Raw genomic sequence first — 23,918 nt, 5'->3', positions numbered from 1 at the left:
CGTTTAGGACACGTAAATTTTAATACCTTGCAACATTTAATGAAACTTGAATTATTGCCTAAACACAACGTGGATCCAACACACAAATGCGAGATATGCGTTGAAGCAAAAATGACCAAAGCGCCTTACCACTCGATTGAAAGATGTACAAATCCTCTAGAACTAATACACACCGATCTTGGTGATTTAAAGTTTGTACAAACTAGAGGAGGGAAAAGATACTACGTGACATTCATTGATGATAATACAAGGTACTGTTACGTATATCTTTTGAGGTCGAAAGATGAAGCTCTTGAAGCATTCAAATGTTATAAGACCGAAGTTGAGAATCAACTAGGCAAACAAATAAAGAGGGTTCGAAGCGATAGAGGGGGCGAATACATAGCACCGTTTGATGAATTCTGCACATCTGTGGGTATAATTTATGAAACGACTGCTCCTTATTCACCACAATCGAATGGCATTGCCGAAAGAAAGAATTGAACTCTGAAAGATATGATGAATGCTATGTTAATAAGTTCAGGACTACCCCAAAACTTGTGGGGGGAAGCAATACTATCGGCTAATCACATCCTGAACAAGATACCCCACAAGAAAAATGACAAGTCACCTTATGAATTGTGGAAAGGTCACAAATCTTCCTACAAGTATCTCAAAGTGTGGGGGTATCTAGCTAAGGTTGAAATACCAAAGCCTAAACAAGAGCGAATTGGACCAAAGACGGTCGACTGCATATTCATTGGATATGCACATAATAGTAGTGCCTATAGGTTTATAGTGCACAAATCTGAAAATACAGAAATGAATACGGGCATGACAATTGAGTCAAGAAATGCAGTATTCTTTGAAAACATATTTCCTTGTAAAGAAAGGAAAGAAAATGGTTCTAGTAAGCGAAAACTTGAGATGGAGCATGAAGGTCAAGTACCTACACATGATCCAACTCTAAATGAAAATGCTATACCATTGGAAGGCTCTTCAAAATAGCAAGAGCCAAGAAGAAGCAAAAGGGCTAGAATCTCAAAGTCCTTTGGTCCTGACTTTCATACTTTTATGTTGGAAAATGAACCAAAGAACATACAAGATGCTCTGGCTAGCCCTGAAGCTCCTTATTGGAAAGAAGCCATCAACTCTGAAATGGATTCTATTTTGCAAAACCATACTTGGGAACTAGTGGATCTTCCACCAGGTACCAAGCCATTGGGATGCAAATGGATATTGAAAAAGAAAACGAGAGTTGATGGAAGTATTGAAAAATACAAAGCCAGGCTTGTGGCCAAAGGCTATAGAAAAAGAGAAGGTCATGATTTCTTCGACACGTATTCACCAGTTTCAAGAATAACATCCATTCGTGTGCTCATTGCTATTGCAGCTTTGCATAACCTTGAGATACATCAAATGGATGTCAAAACGGCATTCTTAAATGGTGAACTTGAAGAAAAAATATATATGGAGCAACCTGAAGGCTTCATTATTAAAGGACAAGAAAGAAAGGTCTGTCGTTTAATTAAGTCTCTATACGGACTTAAACAAGCGCCCAAGCAGTGGCACGAAAAATTTGACAAGGTAGTATTGTCAAATGGATTTAAGATTAATGAGTGTGACAAATGTGTTTACATTAAAGGCACTCGAGAATCTTATGTGATAGTATGTCTATATGTGGATGACATGCTAATAATGGGGAATAGACAAGAGTTGATTAAGGGTACAAAGACAATGTTGACAAAACATTTTGATATGAAAGATATGGGTAGTGCTGATGTAATTCTAGGGATTAAAATCTTTAGAACTCCAGAAGCAATAGTCCTATCTCAATCTCATTATATAGAAACAGTGTTAAAGAATTTTAACGCTTATGGCTCTACCCCAGTAAAAACGCCTTTAGACGTAAATGTTCATTTGGCAAAGAATCGTGGAGAACCAGTTTCCCAACTGGAATACTCCAAAATTATTGGAAGCCTTATGTACATCACTAACTGTACTAGACCTGACATCACTTGTGCGGTTAACAAGTTAAGTCGGTTTAGAGGTAATCCTGGTGATGCACACTGAAAGGCGTTGACAAGGGTGCTTAGATATTTAAAGCATACCTCAGAATATGGACTAAATTACACAAGGTTTCCTGCAGTACTTGAAAGATACTGTGATGCAAATTGGATTTCTGACACCAATGACTCCAAATCCACCAGCGGCTATGTGTTTAGCATTGGTGGAGGAGCAGTCTCTTGGAGGTCGTCGAAACAAACTTGCATTGCTAGATCTACCATGGAATCGGAGTTCGTAGCGCTAGATAAAGCTGCAGAAGAAGCTGAATGGCTTCGCAACTTTCTAGAGGACATTCCATGTTGGACAAGTCCAGTGCCAGCAATCTTGATACATTGCGACAGTCAGTCGGCAATTGCAAGGGCACAAAACAGTATGTACAATGGCAAGTCTCGACATATTTGTCGAAGACATAATACTGTGCGACAGTTGATCTCTAATGGAGTTATATCTGTTGATTATATTAAATCAAAGGATAACTTAGCGGATCCGCTTACAAAAGCATTAAATAGAGATCAAATGTACTGTCTGTCAAGAGGAATGAGTTTAAAACCTACGAAATAAAGTTTTCATAGTGGCAACCCAACCTTGTAGATTGGAGATCCCAAGATCTTGGTTCAATGGGACAACTAAGTTATGAAAACTTGAGGAATCACTGCGCGCGGGTGCGCGCGCCTGCTGAGAGCTCTCGGCAGGCGCTGCCGAGAGCGCTAGGCAGCGTGCGAGCAGGCGTGCGCCCCTGCGCGCACAGACGCGTCCCTTTGAGTTTTTCTGCGTTTTTCTGACATTTTTTCATTCCTTTGGCATTGTTTGATGCTTGTGATCAGTTACAAGGGCCAAGGGACAACCCTATGAATGAAAGATCATGTCTTTTAACATGAAAAACATTAAATGATTGTTTATTTGAAAATCAAACACACTTTTTTCATCATATGCATATTGTCTTCTTCCTTCTTCAACAAGAGAGAGTTTCTTCATTTCCTTGTGATAGAACTTGAATATTTGAGTGCTCATTATTCAAGTGTTGTAGTTGTATCTTGGAAGAAGACTTCCATAACCTCTAGCACATTGTGAGGGGCAAATTCTTCTTAAGGAGAAAGTGTTCAACACTTGCCTCTACAAGCCATATTCATTTGTTTTCTTCTTGCTACTCCTCTCATACTTGAATATCACAAACAACAAAAAATTCCTGAAGAAGTACAACGTTCTCGAATCGGGATCCTGACTATCCATTTCTACGTTTTAGATGTCATCTGAACTAACACATAATATGGAAGAAACACAACTCAAGTAGCAGTATAACGTGCTCGTATGTGTATACGGGCGGGCACACAAGATTAAAAGTAATCAAATCATTTTATTTTCTAACGATTCATTCCCTATTATACTCCCAGGCACTTGCAAGCAAAGGTACTGATATGTGGAGGACAAGTGCCAAAGTAGTGGGCCAAGAATTACACGTACAATATAATCACATCCATTGGATGCCTTTATTTATCCGGAACATGGCGTCTACATACATCTATACGTACTCGATTGGGCAGCATGCACGTTGCAATGAATACGTACAAATAAAATGTGGTTCTTGATTTTTAAGTTGGAAATTGAATTTATATAATATATATGTAGCCTTGATTGTGAAATGCAAGTGTTACATCTACATATGATCTATATACGTTGCCTCGATAACAAGGCATAAATAATTGAAGGTCATAAATTGGGAAGATAACAACTTCTTATTAACTTCGTGTGTTCAAATCATATTAGAACTTATGTACAAATGATAGCAACATTGTCGGACTCAAGAACATGAGTCGGACGATCTTCGCTCGGAATAAATGAGAAAATTATAATTTTTTAGACCGCACTGATATTTTGAAATATACGTTTCATACATCTTGAAATTTCGTTTTCGAAATAATATGTAATGTTATAAACATAATAGATTGGATATCGAGTGGGATGGACGGATGTAAACCACTTGGGCGTGCAATTTTGGACAATTTTGAAAGGTGGAGGCAATCATCTCATAAATCGTAAGAACTCATGTTATATCATCGAGAAATTTTAAAAACTAAAAAAAAAATGTGTCGGAATCCATAATATTCGATAATCTTTGCGATTTACTAATAAATCATCAAGAAATTAAATGAATAAACATAATGAATAAACATAAAAGCATGTTTGAATCCATAATACTTTGACAAAAACTTGTGTGAGACGGTCTCACAGGTCGTATTTTGTGAGACATATATCTTATTTGGGTCATCCATAAAAAAATATTACTTTTTATGTTAAGAGTATTACTTTTTATTGTGAATATCGGTAGGGTTGACTCGTCTCACAGATAAAAATTCGTGAGACCGTCTCACAAAAGACCTACTCTAATACTTTATTTGAATGTAACTATTTGATTAGAGTTATTTAAATAATTGTCACAAGTTGTTTTTTGAAAAATCTATATGCATACACAAACAAACAAACAAAATATAAATATATATATATATATATTTAAAATTGTTTTTTTTTTTTCCTTCAAAATTTCTAAAGTGAAAATGACGTATGAATCTAGTAGCTATCTAGCTATCATCAAGTTTTCAACGACTCAATTTCGATAAAAACTAATCTACGTACATATATTAATTTCCGATCCTTATCGTTATTGCTCAAGTACTCCACTAGGTGTCACATTTTAAATCTATATACAATATGTGATTTAAATTATTTAAATTTTAGATTTTTTTTTTTGCATTTTTAATTATTGGAACCAATATTTGAAAGGACGAGTTTGATATATGCGGTCCAAAATGAGTTTTTGTGGAAAATAAATTGGCCTAGTGAAATAAAGAAATCCCCTATTTAAAACCCATTTTTTTTAAAAAAAAATAAAATAAAATAGGCACATTTGCTCTATTTGTACATGATTTTACGTCTGATTTTTAAAAATATCATTAATTTTATACTAGGGGTTTCGTGTTCCCCATCCACACACAAACACAATGGTGATAAATACTATTGGGCGAGGAGGTAGTTCTCACGAATCTTTATCTGTGAGAGTGGTCAAGCTTACTGATATTCACAATAAAAAGTAATACTTTTAGCATAAAAAATAATATTTTTTCATGGATGACCTAAATAAAATATCCGTCTCATAAAATATGACCCGTGAAACCGTCTCTCATAAGTTTTTGCCTTTGGGTGAATGAAGTTGAATTCATATTTAATTGGAAGTTTTAATATTTCGTATTGAATATAATAATACAATTGTATTATTTCCATGTTATATTTAAATATATTTAGCTACAAAAATTTGTATACTTTCTTTTGCGCAGACGAGTAATTAGATTCATGTAAACGTACATATGTCGATTACGAACTGACTATTGATTGCAATCGCGCATCCTCATCCAGAATATGAATCTAATTCAGATATGATTATTTTATCGTGTCACGTCAGCATCTGTGTTTTCGCATTCGTTTTCGCTTTGTAAAATCTTATAAATCATTTTAAATTTTGATTTTTAACTCACGTTCGAATATGGACAAAATTTCACGACTCTGAAGTCTGGAGATGGCTCTCGTTATTGTAAATATGTATGTGCTCCGGTAGTAAATATTTCATAATTTTGGTCATAAAAGCTTAAAGTTTAACATCCCATGCACTACTAGTCCTTCAATATTGTTCATCGATTTTTTAAATTTGAGATATAATAAATACTTTAATATTACAAATTTTATTTTATTTTACTTTATGTTATTTTTTTAAAAAAAAAATGAATTCCTTGATGAAGTTTATCAGTTGATTTGGTGGACACTATATATAATCAACATTTTACAAGTATATAATTTTACTAAAATCATAAATAAAATTACTCAAGAAGAAATTTATTGCGTACAAGCCAATATCCACTTACGTTACAATAAATTTATTTTCTTATTTTACATACTGCATGGAAACAAAAAACCGAACATATTACATTATTACACACACACACACACACACACACATATATATATATATATATATATATATATATATTCCATTATAATAATTATTAATTTTTTTTTAATAAGCCAGCCAACTTACGTGCTAAGGATTTTCTACTCACGTTTAATTCTCATACTGATCGGGCCAAAGGAATGCCCCCATGGCAAAACTCTTCTTCTGGTTCACATCACCGGAGGCGGGCAGGCCGTACTCGCCGAGAAGGCGGTCGAGCTGCCACTCAGGCATTGACTCGTAGTCGGATTTCGAGTACCTTGGATAGTGAAGAGGCATCTGAAACTCAGGTGCCGCACATTGTTGTGGGTTCAGGCCGCTGGACGTTGTTTCTTGTTGGTTGTGGTGGTGGTGGTGGTGGTGGTGGCGGCCATTGGGCGTGGTTCCGCAGTCAGAGCCGGCGCGGGGAGAAGGGACAGGGCTTGAAGTTCCTGTATTCATTGTTTGGTGGTATTATTTTGTATGAGATGATTCTTGAGTGGATTTTATGGTTAAGTGGTTGTGCCTTTTTATAGAGGGAAAACTTGAATGATATTTGCATAGGTGGTGGTTGAGAAGAGTATTTACATTTAATATATGAATATTCTACATATTTCTATATTCTTCTTCTTGCATATATATAAAGTTAACAATCGTGGTAAGGGTGTTAATTCAGGTGTGTCGGGTTGAAACAAGGGTATTATATAGAAAATCTCAACCCGAATTCGAAACAATGGGAGAATTCTAAACCCGAATTCGAACTAATCTGACCAACCCGATTTGATTTTTATCTTTATTATTTTATTAATGAACAAAATAATAAAATAAAATTATAAAAATTCAAAACACATAAATGTATAATCATAATACAAATATTTTAATTTAAACACATGATAATAAATTTTTTATCGAAATATGATAATTTAAATATTTAAATTTTGTAGTCTAAATGATTAAATACTCCAAAAGTAATAATATTCAAATATTTCATTAATAAATATTGTACGTTTAAAATTTTAAAATTTATAATATTAATATGCAATAAAAGATCTTCAAACATAAAAAAGTAACTTCATTATTTCAAGTTCCACTTCTCGATCTTTTTATATTTTTTTGCACAGGTCAAACCCTGAAACAACATATGAAATAAAAATTAAATAAAATAGACTGCTTTTTATAAAATTTAGTTTGCAAATTTCAACTAACTTACTTTTCAATGTATGTATCATTAACAACATTATAATTATTAATATCTATGATAGCATTATTTGATCTAGTGTCATAATTCATGGGCATTTTTTTTCGAGGTCAGATTTTATATCCAACTTGTACTGACCTAAACACGAAAACTCTCAACTCTAAATTTTTCAAGTCGACTCGGATCAAGTTGGTGGGTTAGGTTCATTTTTGACACCCCTAGCTAACATTTTAATTTTTTGTATTCAATTTTTGAGTTGGTTTAGAAGTGGTCCATTATTTAGTAATTTTTCTTTCAAATTTGAATGATATATATACATAAATAATAATATTCAAACAATGAAATTTCTTAAATTTAGAGTTTTGTTAATTAATGGATAAATTTATTATTTTAAACTATACATTTTCAATTCAGGGAATACAAATTTAATTACATGGAAAATCATTGTGTTTCACTAATATTTGTATCATATTCTTTTAATTTATATATAAATTTGGTTTTAGATTTTTAGCTTTTTTCTGGTTCGGTTTTTTGAGTTCGGTTAACCGAACTGAACCGAAAACCGAGTTTTTTCATTTTAAATTTTTTAAAATCATTTTTTTAGTTTTAAAATAATTCGTTTGTATTTTTTACTAATAAATAAATAAATTAAAAGAAATATAAATTCGGTTAAATAGAAAATCGAAAGTAATATGGTTTATAACCGAACCGTGAAATCCGTTTCTGATTTTCAGTTGAATTCGGTTATGTCCAAATGAACACCCCTAACATAAAAATAAGCAAGTGACAAGTGATATTTTTAATAATTAAATAAATAATATTCATTATTTTTTACTATCTTATTAAATCTAAGCAACATATATAAACTGTTTTTGGTGTCATAGTGATTTTCCACCAAATTTTTCCTGTTATACCCCTAAAATATCGCTCCACGCCTAATATCTTTCAAGAAATCATCCCACTCACAATTCCCAATCGTGAAACAGAAATGAAACAAATAAATCTTAAATGTATTTTTTCTATTTATTTTTTTAACTCATATATCAAGATTATAGGACAGTCACTCACTATTTCTTATAATTACATTTTGATCTTTATTTAAATATAAATCAAATGAATTATAAAAAATATTTTACACGTTGGTCGATACACTAATATGGATTAATTAAATAACATCCATAATATAATCTGAATACAAAGTCACTTGCGTATCTATAGGTTCAATAATATCTGTAATATTTTATATTTTATTATTGAATAAACTATTAAAAATATTGAATTATATTATGTTACTGCTTTATTGAGTTTTAAATACATTTATGCATCATCCTTTCAGTCTTCTTTTTTTTTTTTTAATATATATTATTAAATCCGTTGCGTTTTATCCATATCCGATGCTTAATCAGACTGAGGCACCCGAATCCTGAGGTTGGTCGGTAGGAGGACAAGTGTGTGAAACTAGTGAGCCAAGGATGTTACGCGTACAATTGAATAGGACGCCTTGCGTCTATATACGTATATTGGGCAGCTCGCAAATTGCATCGATACGTACAAATACAAATGATTTTGTGTGTCTTAGACTCATATTCTACATTAGATTTTAATTAATTTAATATCAGGAGCTTCTGTTTTTTCATGTTTTCACTTTTGTTTTCAAATAATATTCACTTTTTATTATTCTCTTATCCGATTTTTTAATATATAAATTTAATCATTTTTTAAAAAAGCAAAAACTGTTGCAAACACTTGCAATAATTTTTATTTTATTTTTTTCATCAATTAATTGCAATTTTTAATTAATTTGAAGTTTTTTTTGTTTTTTGCGGATAAATTTTTGTTCCAACTTCAATACAAAGTATGTATACTAATATAATTTATTTATGTTAAATATTAAATTTATAAATGAAATTATTATTTATGTTAGAATATTTTTTATGTGTTATGTTTTTTTCAATTTTAATCATTAGTGTTTTTTAGTTATTATTATTTTTTGTAAAGTTATTGCAAAATTATTTATTATTATTATTATTAGAAAATGATAAGAAAATTAATGTTATATATTAATTTTTTACGTTATTATTATTTTTTTATTAGAAAATGATAAGAAAATTGATGTTATATATTAATTTTTTCCTGTTATTATTATTGTTTTATAATAATTTTATAATTACATATTATGATAATAATAATTTTAGATTTAATATGCTTTTGTATGTATATTTTTGTTCCAGATTCAATTTAAAAGACTATTTAAAAAGAAAAATACAAGTTCCCTTGGTTTTTTTAAAAATAATAAAAAGTCATGTATTAAATATTTTAGAAAAATACATTCTCCGACCCAGTCAAGTTTTTAAATTTTTAAAAATTGATTTAATTATATTTCATGTTTGTATATTATAATTGTTTTGAAAATCGATGTTGTAATTGTTTTTTAGACAATATTGTGGTAGAAAATAATATATTATTCTTGTTATTAATTATAAGATGTCATTACATGCTGGACCTATTGATGTTATTGTTCTTTATCAACAACAAACACATATATCTAGTTTTATTATGCCTAACAACTTGGATAACACCCTAAGAGTGCGTCGATCAGATATTTTAATTTGAGAATTGTGGAAAAGTGGTATACTACACCATCATTTTCGGTTATGTCTACATGAAATAGGATTTTACGGTATTATCTGTTATGGTGATTGTGTTTACGATAAACATTTGATAAATTCTCTTGTGAAAGATGGCGCTGAGAAAATCATACTTTCCACCTTCGAGTTGGCGAGGCGACAATCACGCTACAAGATGTTACTTTAATTTGGGTTGGGGATTTAATGTTGACGGTGACCCTACCATCAGGACTGATGTATCCCGCAAGTTTATAAGATACAATATTTATTCAAAATCTGATAATATTTATAAGATTCAATGTATCCCGCAAGTTTGTAAGATTCAATATCCTATCACTATATATATATACACACTAGACAATTAGTAAGATTCAATATTTATCTATACACTAGACAATAATGGATGCTCCCTCTGCCGCTCACCTCCACCTCCACCTCCACCTCCGCCGCTGTTCTCATCATCCTCCAGCCCCTTGGTTTCATCATCGTCATCCTCCTCCATTGATTCCATTCTTAACCTATGTTGGAAACTAAATTCCGGCGTTTGACAAAATATGAATCAACTGAAAATACGAACCAACTGATCGAGCAAACTGAACTCAGTAACTGGACTTAAATCAACTGACTGATAAGTTGGAACTGATCAACTGACTGATCAGTTGGAAACTGATCAGTTGATATATTCAGCCGTATGCTAAGCACCCTTCAACTGAACATATCTCTGGAAAGAACAATCAACCGTCAAGAGACATAGAAGATTGCAACGCCGCACTTCAATCAATACAGCTTAGAAAAACGCATTTCGGCGAAAGCAATTAAGACGCTGCATCACAATAAATGAAGCAAACAATGTCCAAGGAATAATCAACGGATACAAAGATTCAAATTCATCTCAAGTTACCGTTGGAGAAAAGAAGCTTATAAATATGACAGAAGAACATCTGAAGAAAATAGAGTCAACACTATTCAAAAGCTTACTGTCACTCTGTCAAAATCTCAGCTCAATCTTACTTGATATATTCGTAGCAGTTAAGGCTACAATTTGAGCTCATTAGCAAGTTGTAATAATCGTTGAATTCGATAGTGCTAAGGTCAGTTACGCACTGAGAACATTCTGTAATACTAAGAGTTTCAGTTTTTGGCAGTGTTAAGCCCAAACTGAAGTGGGTCAGTACAATTCTTGTATTTGATCAAAGTCTTTTAGTGGATATCCTATCCTTGAGATAGAAGGGGTGACGTACGAGTAATTAAATTCTCCGAACATCCAGAAACAACCCTTGCCTATTTTATTTCAGTTTCGTATTATATCTTTCAGTCAGTTATTTTCCGCAACTACTTTAGTTTAACTGATTGTCATTGACCAACAAGATTCCGAGAATCAGTTTGTCACCAAACTGAACTCAAAATTCGAAAAGATCAGTTTTAATTGTGAGTGTTTATTCAACCCCCCTTCTAAACACTCTTGATACGTTAATCGATCCTATCAAGTGGTATCAGAGCAGTTGAATCTTGTTTTTGAATACTTTTGATCTAAAAACTTGCCAGCATGACTTCATTCAACAAAATTTCCATGTTCTCCAGAGAAGAATTTGATGATTGGAAAATCAGAATGAAGGCTCATTTGGCTGCACAAGATGATGACATGTGGTATGTCATAACTGATGGACCCATGAAGATTCTAAAAGCAAATACAGCAGTTGCCATAACAGAAGGGGCACCACAAAGAATAGAAAAGCCCAGAGATGAATGGACAACTGAAGACAAAAGAAAAGAAAATCTTGACAATGTGTCTAAAGACATTCTGTACAAAACGCTGGACAAAGTAACTTTCACCAAAATAAAGATGTGTAAAACAGCCAAAGAAATTCGGGAGAAGCTGATCCAGCTGTATGAAGGAAATGATCAAACCAAGGAAAATAAACTTTCTGTTGCTATGCAAAAGTTTGATAACATCAAAATGAAAGCAGGAGAATCAATGCACAAGTATGATGAAAGAGTGAGCAGTATCATCAATGAGTTAAATGCACTTGGAAAAGTGTATACCAATAAAGAAATTGCACTAAAAGTAATGAGAGGTCTTCCCAAGGAATGAGATGTCAAGACCATGGCAATGGGGGAGTCCAAAGATCTGAATCTGATTGAACTTCATGATTTGTTTGCTGATTTAAAGGCTTATGAGTTTGAGCTGCAGACCAGAGAAGGAGAACCATCTACCCCTGCAGCCACAACTGCTCTAGCTGCTGTCAGAACTGAACAAATCAGTTCAGTCGAAAAATCTGCTGATCAGTTAAGTAATGATGCTATGTCATTATTCATCAAAAAATTCGGAAGATTGATGAGAAAGAATCAAGGGAACTTCCAGAAGCCATACCAAAGGAACAATTCCAAAGATGAACCAAATGCCTGCTATAATTGTGGCAAATCAGGTCACTTCATTGCTGATTGTCCTAAACCCAAGAAGGACAGTCAAGGCTCAACTGACAGAAGAAAGAAATCATATGAACGCAAAAGAAGATCCAAGGAAGATAAGAAGGTCTTCAGAAAGAAACATGAGGTACTCTTAGCTGAAGAAAACAAATCTAAATGGGCAGAAACTGACAGTGAAGAGTCGGAACCAGAAAGCTCATGCAGTTCTAGTGATGATGAGGAAGTAAAGTGCTTGATGGCTAATGATGCAGCAAAAGAATCATCTAGCCAACAGGTATTTGATTTCAGCTCAACTGATTTCACACGAGAAGAACTCATTCTAACACTACATGACATGGTAAATGAGTATCAAAAGTTTGCATCATCATTTGAAGAAATCAAAGCAAAGCAAACTGATCCCACAGACAATAAAACCAAAACTGATGAATCAGTTGATGGGTTTAGTCTAAAAAGGAAAATTGCTGAGCTAAAAACAGAAAGAAACAAAAATAAGAATTAATCCAGAAGTTAATTCTTGAAAATTCAAAACAAACTGAACTTATTCAGGCTTGGAACAAATCATCTGTTGCATTGACTGATATACAGAACTCTCAAAAATCAGTAACTTATAAAGCTGGTTTGGGGTTCTGCAACCAAGATGAAATGTCAACCAATGATACTCAACCAAAACTGAATATGGGCAAAGGGAAATACATTCACTTTGTCAAATCAGTTATGGTACAAGAACAATCAGAGCCAAGTAAACTGGTTGAAAAGCCAACTGAAAGTATGAACAAGGGCAAAAGATATGGTATTGGTTATAGTCAAAATTTCTCAACTGATTCACAAAGTCAGTCATCAAAGAGATTTTACAAAAACTATTCGAATGGCTATTCCAAGTACTATAACTGCAAGCCAGTTCAGAAGAGATATAGACTGAACAATCAGTTGAATAAAACTAAAACACATATTGTATCATTCGTACACCACAGAAGCACACAAAAGCCGAGAAAAACCATTTTGAATACATCTACTGGAAATCCTGTTAGACTAATCCATGTATGGGTTCCTAAAAGACTAATCAGTTCAGGACCCAAATAGATATGGGTACCAAATTATATTATGTGTGTGACTGCAGGTAACAGGTACAAACAAGAACTCAATATGGTATTTGGACAGTGGATGTTCGCGACATATGACAGGAGATGCAAGTGTGCTATCTCAACTGATCAAATACAGTGGTCCAAATATCAGTTTTGGGGACAATTCCAAAGGTAGAACTGTGGGTAAGGGTAAGCTTATCCATGGTAACTTTACTTTTAAAGATGTTCTATTAGTAGAAAACCTGAAGTATAACTTGATCAGCATCAGTCAGTTATGCGACAGTGGATTCTCAGTACATTTTGACAAAAACTCATGTTCAGTCAAAACTTCAACTGATGAAATCATACAAACTGGCAAACGTTATGGAAACACATATAAAATCAGTTGGAATGATCAAACTTATGCACCAGTTTGTTTTATTGCTTCAAAATCATCTAAAAACTGGTTGTGGCACAAGAGACTAAGTCATCTAAACTTTAAATCCATTGCCTATCTGAGTAAACATGAACTTGTAACTGATTTGCCCAAAATAGACTTTTCAAAAGAAAAACTTTGCTCAGCATGTCAGTATTGTAAACAAGTACGATCTTCTTTTAAAAACAAGGGTTGTAAATCTTCATCCCGATGCTTAGAACTGTTGCACATGGATCTCTTTGGTCCTATACCAGTCATGAGCTTAGAGGGAATGAAATACACATTGGTAGTCGTGGATGATTTTTCAAGATTTACTTGGGTTATTTTTCTCAAATATAAAGACCATACTGCTTCACAACTAATAAAGCTCTTCAAAAGACTTTTAAATGAAAAATCAGTTGGAATTGATCGAATCAGATCAGATCGAGGAACTGAATTCATCAATCAAACTCTTTCAAATTTTCTAGAGAATGCTGGAATTAAGTATGAGCTCTCAGCAGCCAGAACTCCTCAGCAAAATGGTGTAGCTGAGAGAAGAAATCGGACCCTTAAAGAAGCTGCTAGAACAATGCTTGCTGATTCTGGTATTTCTCAAAGGTTTTGGGCAGAGGCAGTAAACACTGCGTGTTATACTCAGAACAGATCAATGATTAATAAGAATCATATGAAAACACCATATGAGATCTGGCATGGAAGAAAAAGTATAATTACTTATTTCAAAATATTCGGCTGCAGATGTTTTATTCTTGATAATGGTAAAAATTATTTAAAAGCGTTTGATGCTAAATCTGCAGAGAGAATATTTCTTGGATACTCATCAGTTAGTATAGCTTATAGAGTCTTCAACAAGAAAATCCTAAATGTTGAAGAATCAGCTCATGTTGATTTCGATGAAACTGAACTAACTAATAAGCCAACTGATCAAGTTGAGCTAGTTGATCGATTTACAGATATCAGTTTGGAGGATGATGATAAAAAAGACAATCATATTAATCAAAACAATCTCCAAACACCCGAACCAGAAGTGTCAGATCAATCAGCTGAACCAGAAGCCATTCCTAATGATCAGTTGATAGAGCATAATGATAACATTCAAATAACAGTTGACGAAGCACCAACTGAGACTGAAAACTGTGTTCAGTTACCAACTGAAGAAATTGCTGATACAACAAATACTGAGTACAGATGGAGAAAATCACATCCACCTGAGCTGGTAATAGGAAATCCATCTGATCCAGTAAGAACTCGCAATCAAATGCTAAATTTATTTATCTATTCAGCTTTTGTCTCACAACTAGAACCAAAGAAAACTGATGAAGCTCTTGCTGATCCTAACTGGGTAAATGCAATGCAAGAAGAGCTAAATCAGTTCACTCATAACAATGTCTGGAACTTAGTTCCAAGACCAGTTTCAAAAACTGTTATAGGTACAAAATGGGTGTACAGGAATAAACTGAACGAGGATGATTCAGTTGTGCGCAATAAAGCGAGACTAGTAGCACAAGGATATAGGCAAGAGGAAGGAATTGACTATGATGAGACATATGCTACAGTTGCAAGACTGGAAGCAATCAGAATGTTTCTTGCTTATGCATCATACAAGAACTTCAAAGTCTATCAAATGGATGTCAAAAGTGCATTCCTAAATGGTCAGCTACAAGAGGAAGTATATGTTGAACAACCCCCAGGTTTTATAAATCACAACTTTCCTGATCATGTATATCATTTGAACAAAGCCTTATATGGTCTTAAACAAGCTCCCAGAGCTTGGTACGAAACTCTTTCAAAATTCCTAACTGATCACGATTTCTCTGTTGGATCAGCTGATAAGACCTTGTTCAAATTTACTAAGAATGATCACATTTTATTAGTTCAAATTTATGTTGATGATATCATATTTGGGTCAACTAACCCCAAATTATGCGAGAAATTTGCTAAGCTAATGCAGGATAAGTTTGAAATGAGCATGATGGGTGAACTGACATTCTTTCTTGGACTACAAGTGAAGCAACTGGAAACTGGATATATTCATAAGTCAGACTAAATATACAAAGGAGCTGCTGAAGAAGTTTGGCATAGAATCATGTTCAGCTGCGAATACTCCCATGAGCTCATCAGTAAAATTGGACACTGATCAAGGGGGAATATCAGTTGAGGCGACATTATATCGAGGTTTAATAGGGTCATTGTTATACCTAACTGCCAGTCGCCCTGATATTGTATTTGTTGTGTGTATGTGTGCTAGATTTCAAGCAAATCCTAAGTAATCACATTTCTCAGTTGCTAAAAGAATTTTGAAATACCTTAAGGGTACACAAAATGTTGGGTTATGGTACTCTAAAGACTCTACTTTCAATTTAGTTGGATATTCAGATGCAGATTATGCAGGATGTAAGCTTGATCGTAAAAGTACAAGTGGATCTTGTCAGTTTCTAGGAGACAGGCTGATCTCTTGGTTCAGCAAGAAGCAGACATCTATAGCTACCTCAACAACTGAAGCAGAATACCTTGCTGCTGGTAGTTGCTGTGCACAACTGATCTGGATCCAGCAACAATTGAGAGATTATGGAGTAATTACAAATAATTCGCCCATATTTTGTGACAATACGAGTTACAATTGCCATCACCTATAATCCAGTTCTTCACTCAAGGACAAAGCATATAGATGTCAGACACCACTTCATAAGAGATCATGCTTTGAAGAAGAACATCAGACTGGAGTATATATCAACTGAGCAACAAGCAGCTGACATCTTCACCAAACCATTACCCGAGACTAAGTTTCCTTACTCTCAGTAATGGCGAATCAAATCCCAGCTCACATGTTGAACGCTATGGCCATTGATTTTGACTCAGTTCTATCAGTTCACGAAGCTGAAATTAAGAACGTCTTTCTGAAGATTGAATCTGCTGGTTTCAGAATGTTTTTGGGACAATACTCGCAGGAGGTTTACCCAAAAGAACTCCAAGACCTCTACTCAAATGGATATATCAATTCTGATGGAAACATCATTGCCACTATTAACGGTCAGTCGGTGACCATTTCTGAAGATTCTTTCAGAGAAATCTTTTCATTACCCTCTGATGGATTAGTACACCTTGCTGATGTTAAAGCATCAGATATTGAAGAAATGAAAACTGCTCTATCTGCTGATGGACGGAAAATCAAAGTTTCGGATCCTAAGAAGGAACTGAAGCATGAGGTTCAGTTGCTGGCTGATATCGTAGCCAAAGGGCTATTGGCCAAGGCAGGATCGTATGCTGCCCAAGAAAATTCAACTGGAAGCAACTTATTTTTAGTATCTTGAAGAACATGTTTTCCTCCACCAAGCAATCCAAAAGATTTGCAGTGCCGCTAAGCTATTTGATGAAAGTCAAAGGATTGGTGGCTGATGATTCAGAGCGATTATCTAAATTCAAAATTTTCAATGGGAAGAATATTCTGCCACCCAAGACTAAACTAGACATTTCTCCTGCTCAGTTTGTAAAGATAAAACATGAGATTGGGACTCAATAGGCGGCTCTCAAATCAGTTAAACAGGAGAAGACATTGGCTCAACTGAAGACAGTTAAAAGAAAACTGATTATTAGTGAATCCGATTCTGAGAAGACTCCCTCTCCAAAAATTGCCAAGAAACCAAGAACACAAAGGACAAAATTACCAACCACAGTAGAATCAATTTCTACTGAAAGACTGATATCTTCAGATGCCCAACAGCCTATCAAAGCAGTTCCTCTGAAGATTATTCCACCAGAAATCTCAGCTGGTGCAACAAAGGAAACAGTTAGAATCAAAGCTCCTCTAATCCACATCAATTGTCCTACCGTTCTAGCACCTCCCAGACCCAAATGTATAAAGATTATAGAACAGGTGGATACTACTCGTACTGGATTGGAAATTCCACACATTCTCAGTACTGAAAAAGGCAAAGGCAAATTGATTGAAGAGCCCAGGCCATCCAATTCAATTCAAACTCATATTGACCTCGTTTGGGAACAGGTTAATAATTTTGCAGCATCAAAACTTAAAATCTATGATGACTGGACCGTCTACAGGACTCAAATTTTTGCTAAGCAGCTGAAAAAGAAATCCCACCTGAACAAATTTATCAAACTGGAAGCAATTGTCCTCAAGATGGTCAAAGCTGCTACAATTGTTCAGGCTTTGGAGAGAAAAACATATTTTTTTGATCAAATTCGAGCTAAGAAGCTATCTCAACTGCTTGAGAAATTAAAGGCAAACTACATTCCCACCAATCCAACTGCCTATAATGATCGAGCTGTGATCACTCAGCTAGATACAGATCTTACTAGCTTGCAAGCTCAGATAAAAATGTGGGAAATGGATCAGGAGTTAGTTCTTCCTGAGGAAGCCTCTGAAGAAGAAGAAAACCCCTCCTCTTAGCAGAAAGAGCCATCCTCAGAACAAACTATTGTTACAATTGAAAAACCAGTTCAGGATGTGCCACAATCATCTGCTGTGGAACACCAGCTGTACTCTGAAGCCGAGTTGAATTTTGCCAACATTGATGAAATAATTCAAGCAGTAGTGATAGAATCTATGAATAATGAAACCATTTCTGAAGAAGTTGATAACTCAATTGATCAAATCACTCAAGAGGTTTCTATCTCAACAGAAGCACCAGTTCAGCCTGCTGTTTCTGAACTAAAGGAGCAAACAGTTGTGCCTACTCAATCACCAAATCAACAGATTGTTGAAAATATGGAGGCAGTTCATGACCCTTTCACTGAAAATATTATTCAGCAGAAAAGCCCAATTGTTGATCAACATCAATCTTCATCTCCTCCACTCCAAGTAGCAGTAACTGAAACAGATGTTCCAGCACAGACTGTCTCTGAAACGATATTATCTGATAGAACCATGGTGGTCTTTGATCAAGTCTCACATGAACCAAGAACATCTAATCAGTCACCTCCTCTTCAATCCACAGAAATGGATCTTGTTCTTGAAGAAATCCAGAATATGCAGCACAATATGCAGCAGATGATTACTGAAATCAAGAAAATTCAATCCACACAATTCTCTCATACTGTCAAATTGGATTCTTCAATTGAATATGACTCCGCAAAACTGAAAGCCATTCAAGCAAACATGGAGTCTCTTACCCGAACAGTACTTGAGATGAAAAATAACAGAGGTCTAGCTCAAAGTCTCTATACAACTCAGGATACAATCAGTCAACGAGTTGAAGCGATTGGAAACTTCTGTTTCTAATAAAATGGAATTGCTGCAGACTTGTTTACAAACTGCTGTCTCAAGTATCTCCGCAGATGTCAAAATTCTTTCCACTGACGTTCGAAAATTATCTGAGAAGATGGATTTGTTTAACAAAAAGGGGGAAGAAATCAAAGATCAAAGAGCATATTGAAAAACAGCAGAAAACAGCAGAAGCAGTTAATCAGATTATTAGATTCAGCTGTTATTAAATCAAGATCTCTTTCAGTTCAAGAAATTCAATCTCTTATTTTATCTATAATGAGCTCAGATGTTCAGTTATTATTCACTTAGTTTTGTCAAACACCATAAATGGGGAAATTGTTGGAAACTAAATTCCGGCGTTTGACAAAATATGAATCAACTGAAAATACGAACCAACTGATCGAGCAAATTGAACTCATCAACTGGACTTAAATCAACTGACTGATCAGTTGGAAACTGATCAGTTGATATATTCAGCCGTATGCTAAGCACCCTTCAACTGAACATATCTCGGGAAAGAACAATCAACCGTCAAGAGACATAGAAGATTGCAACGCCGCACTTCAATCAATACAGCTTAGAAAAACGCATTTCGGCGAAAGCAATTAAGACTCCGCATCACAATAAATGAAGCAAACAATGTCCAAGGAGTAATCAACGGATACAAAGATTCAAATTCATCTCAAGTTACCGTTGGAGAAAAGAAGCTTATAAATATGACAGAAGAACAGCTGAAGAAAATAGAGTCAACACTATTCAAAAGCTTACTGTCACTCTGTCAAAATCTCAGCTCAATCTTACTTGATATATTCGTAGCAGTTAAGGCTACAATTTGAGCCCATTAGCAAGTTGTAATAATCGTTGAAAAAAATTCGATAGTGCTAAGGTCAGTTACGCACTGAGAACATTCTGTAATACTAAGAGTTTCAGTTTTTGGCAGTGTTAAGCCCAAACTGAAGTGGGTCAGTACAATTCTTGTATTTGATCGAAGTCTTTTAGTGGATATCCTATCCTTGAGATAGAAGGGGTGACGTAGGAGTAATTAAATTCTCCGAACATCCAGAAACAACCCTTGCCTATTTTATTTAGTTTCGTATTCTATCTTTCAGTCAGTTATTTTCCGCAACTACTTTAGTTTAACTGATTGTCATTGACCAACAAGATTCCGAGAATCAGTTTGTCACCAAACTGAACTCAAAATTCGAAAAGATCAGTTTTAATTGTGAGTGTTTATTCAACCCCCCTTCTAAACACTCTTGATACGTTAATCGATCCTATCAACCTACCTTTATTGTTAGACTTAATTTTATTGTGGTGATGACAGTCAAAACCAGTAGGTCGCGATAGCTATAATCAGAATACAATATAAAAGCAGAAGCTCTCGTATCGCATTAACAAAAGCAGAAGCTCTCCGAGTACTTAAACGACTAAGAAAATCAGAAGCAGCACTTAGCTTTAAAGGCAGAACTTAGTTTAAGCAGAATGAACTTAACGTCTTTACTTTATGGTTACAATCTTAAATGTTACCATTACTTTACCTAGTACTAGCATTAATTGCACCATTAATGCTGTACAAAGATATTTAACGCTTCTTACTAGTTTTGGTATGAAACAAGACTGATTACTCTGAACCTTTCTGCAGGACATTTTTAGGTAATTAAAGCTGATCTTACTTAGGAGTTACAGAAGCTGTTTTTGATTATAGACGTTGGAACTTTTCAAGTTTTCTATATATATAGAGGTCAATCCTTTATAGAAAAAATTATTATCATTATCAACGCAACGATTATTCCAACGTGAGTTTTGAGCTATCATCAACTACTTATCTTCAAGCTTAATGTTGGAACTTTTCAAGTTCGCAATCTTGATTTTGATGATAACAAAACTTGTTAATTGTGTTACTAATGAAGACTCAACTGATCGCACAAAATGAATCAGTCTAACTGGTTACGTCAATTGAGCAGTCCAGCTGATTGTCCAGTTAATAGGTGATTCAGCAGGAGAACCTCAGAAGCCTGGCTAGCCGAAGGAGTGTTCAACTGATGAAAAAACCAACTGATTAGTCCAACTGAACAAGTGTGAAATCAGTTCAACTGACGAGTCAACTGATTTCACTAGCCCAACTGAAAGATCAGTTCAACTGACCAGTTCGAAGCATCAGTCAGAATCTTTCAGTTATGGATGAAGACAAACTATTCCAAATGGAATCCAGCTGTACGTAAAGGTACAAAGCCATTATCCATTCAAAGGACAATAATGGACGTTGCATCAGAGCATTAAAGACAAAACGTCTCAGAGGGTAGTCGAAAAGTCGAAACACAAAGTCCAAGAAACAAATTCAAGATGCAACAGATACAACACATGAGTCTCACTGTACGATCAGTTTTCCCGCCTATATAAAGAGAAGATCAGTGAAGACTCAATAACAAGAACAAAAAAAAAGAAGAATAGTGAGGCAAAAAAGAAGCTTTTAAGTATATACGAAAGAAAAGAAAGGGCACGCTCATTGCACATCAGCTTTCAGAAGCAATAAGCCCAGAGGGAACTCTTCACAGATATATCAGCTTAAATTATAAGCATATTTCCTCAATGTTTGAGAACATCCTTGTTCAGTTCTCACACACACAAACACTCTCAATCACTCAAATACAGTCTTGCACAAAGACGTTAAACTTGTGTATGTAGTCTTTCTCACATAGACATTAACGAAGTGTTGACTGGAAGGTGCTGCCTTCAGTCTAGTCTAGGAGTTCAGTTTAGGCAGTGGATAAGTCCTAGCTGAGTGGGTTTGTACAAAGAGTTGTATAAATCAAAGTCTTCTAGTGGATCCTACCCGAGGCGGTAGAAGGGATGACGTAGGAGCAGTTGAAGTCTCCGAACATCCATAAACATATCTTGTGTATTTAACTGTTTAACTATTGCTTTCAAACTGTTTGGATCAGTTAGAGTATCCGTCAGTTCAGTTGTCACCATAACTGAACTGATGAATGCAAAAACTAATCTGTCTCTTTTTGGTTATTCAGTTTACATAAGATAAAATGCTTTCTAATATAACAGTCTTCTTCACGAAGGATTACTTCGAGTTTCTTCCGCTTTGTTTTTAACCAAACTCGATTTAATTCATCGGTGTTAATATTCTTAGAACACGAGCTATTGCAGTTCATTGGAGAATATTTTGTTTGAAGCATCCCAAAGATGTTCAGCAAACGATCCTTCACTTAACATACAGAAAAGCAGCACACGCTTCATTATCTATATCCGATCTTCTGATATCACTTTTTGCTGACTGTTTCGTAAATCTCTTCAAGCTAAACACTTTACTATATTTTATTGAGAAGAGTTTGTAACCTGGAAAAAAGTCTTTTCAAGAACTTTGTTGTATTCATTTTACCGAGTTGTGTAACTAAGAGTTTCAGTAGGCTAAGGGTAAGTCCTACTGAAGTGGGTGTGTACAAGTGTTGTACTGTAATATCCAAAGTCTTTTAGTGATACCTTCTGGAAACAGAAGAAGGGGAGACGTAGAAGATTTTATCTTCGAACTTCTAGAAACAACCACTGTTCAAATGCCTACTGTTTTATTATTTCTCATCGTACTCCATTGGATCGTTTCCGCTCTTATTATTGTGATCTGTTGGACTTACATTCGAACAAGATCAGCTACAATCTCTAACATGATTCTAGCATCATTCACCCCCTTTAAACTCCTTATTGATCCCCAACAAGTGGTATCAGAGTTGATTTTTCTTGTTCTAAATATTTACAACAGATATGGCACACTTCAGCAAAGTACCCATGTTCTCAAAAGAAGATTTCGATGACTGGAAGATTCGGATGCAAGCTCATCTTGCAGCTCAAGACGATGACATGTGGTTTGTCATCACAGATAGTCCACTGAAGATTTTAAAGCCTAACACTGCTATTTCTGTTACTGAGGGGGCACCTCAGATGGTTGACAAGCAGAAGTAAATGGACTGGGGAGGACAAAAAGAAAGCCAATATAGACAATGCTTGCGAACGAAATTCTCTACAAAACGCTTGATAAGAACACTTTCAGCAAGATCAAGATGTGTTCTACTGTAAAAGAGTTTTGGGAAAAACTCATCCAAATCTGTGGAGGAAATTAACAGACGAAGGAGAATAAGCTGTCTGTAGCTATGCAGAAATTTGAAAATCTCAAAATGAAAGTTGGAGAAACTTTGAATGAGTTTGATTGACGTTTTAGCAGTTTAGTTAATGAGCTAGCAGCTCTGGGGAAAGAATATGGCAACAGAGAAATAACACTCAAAGTTATGAGAGCTTTACCCAGAGAATGAGATGTAAAAACTATGGCTATGAGAGTATCTAAAGATCTGAACAAGTTAGAACTACACGACTTGTTTGCAGACTTAAAAGCCTATGAGTTTGAACTGGAAGTGAGAAGTGGAGAAGAACCCTCATCAAATCTACCTACCAAGGCTGTTACTGCTACTGCTGCAGTTATTCCAAGTGCATCACCTGCTACTGCCATTGAAAGCACATCTGAAAAGACTGCTGAACAGATCAGCAATGATGCAATGTCTTTATTTGTGAAGAAATTTTCCAGATTCATGAAGAAGAATCATCGAGCTTACCAGGGTCCTAACCGAAACTTTAAGAAGGATTCACCACCTGGTGACATGGCGTGTTTCAACTGTGGAAAAGTCGGGCATTTCATTGCTGATTGCCCTAAGCCAAAGAAGGATGATCAAAAGAAAAAGAAATACAGGAGGAATGACAAGAAATCCATAAGAGACCGCAAGGCGATGATTACAGAAGAAAGCAAATCAAAATGGGCTGATTTTAGTTCTGAGTCTTCTGACTCAGAAAGTTATTCCAGTGATAGCGATGCAGAAGAGATCAAATGTCTCATAACAGACACTGAATCAACCTCGACATCTAGAGAGAAAC

This window comes from Primulina tabacum, chromosome 11 (assembly GCF_025594145.1).
Source record: "Primulina tabacum isolate GXHZ01 chromosome 11, ASM2559414v2, whole genome shotgun sequence".
NCBI classification, from domain to species: domain Eukaryota; kingdom Viridiplantae; phylum Streptophyta; class Magnoliopsida; order Lamiales; family Gesneriaceae; genus Primulina; species Primulina tabacum.
Note: the sequence above shows the minus strand (reverse complement) of the source record.